The sequence below is a fragment of the Sinocyclocheilus grahami genome, unplaced genomic scaffold, assembly GCF_001515645.1.
Source record: "Sinocyclocheilus grahami isolate Dianchi unplaced genomic scaffold, SAMN03320097.WGS_v1.1 scaffold27.1, whole genome shotgun sequence".
Taxonomy (NCBI): domain Eukaryota; kingdom Metazoa; phylum Chordata; class Actinopteri; order Cypriniformes; family Cyprinidae; genus Sinocyclocheilus; species Sinocyclocheilus grahami.
In genome coordinates this window covers 2,967,515-2,968,038 of record NW_015505206.1, presented here as the reverse complement: position 1 = coordinate 2,968,038, position 524 = coordinate 2,967,515, and positions in this window count along the sequence as shown.

Genomic DNA, 524 nt, shown 5'->3' with positions numbered 1-524 from the left:
TTTCCGTATTTCCATAAGGGAAAATTTTTGTTTTTACATTTTACTCTTTTTTTTCAAGCATAATCATATGCTACAGTTACACAAATATCCTTAAATGTAAAATTTACTTAAATATGCCTTGATGAACGAAACCATAAAATATTTGAATTCTAAGAGGATAATGGAAGTTTCTGCTGTGAACGTGACTACTAAATATAGGCTATACGTGCTTCAAAGTAGCTAACACTACTGTTTACATGTAGTAATATGAAAGATAATAAGCAAAAGAAATGTAATAACTCATTATGTTATGTGCAGGAAAAAAACACGAACTTCTGCGGAGAGTAATGTTCGCACAGTAGGTGGCGGTAATGCACCTTAACGTTGGATTCCACCTGCCTTAAAACATGAAGAAGAAGAAGAAGAAGAAGAGTAATGTTCGCGCTGCGCTGTTGTAACTGATCCGTGCCATGCTGTCAGCTCGGTGGCGCTAGTAAACACGTCCTCTCTGCGCTGTCGAGTCGGTCGCGCCGCTCGGTCCATTG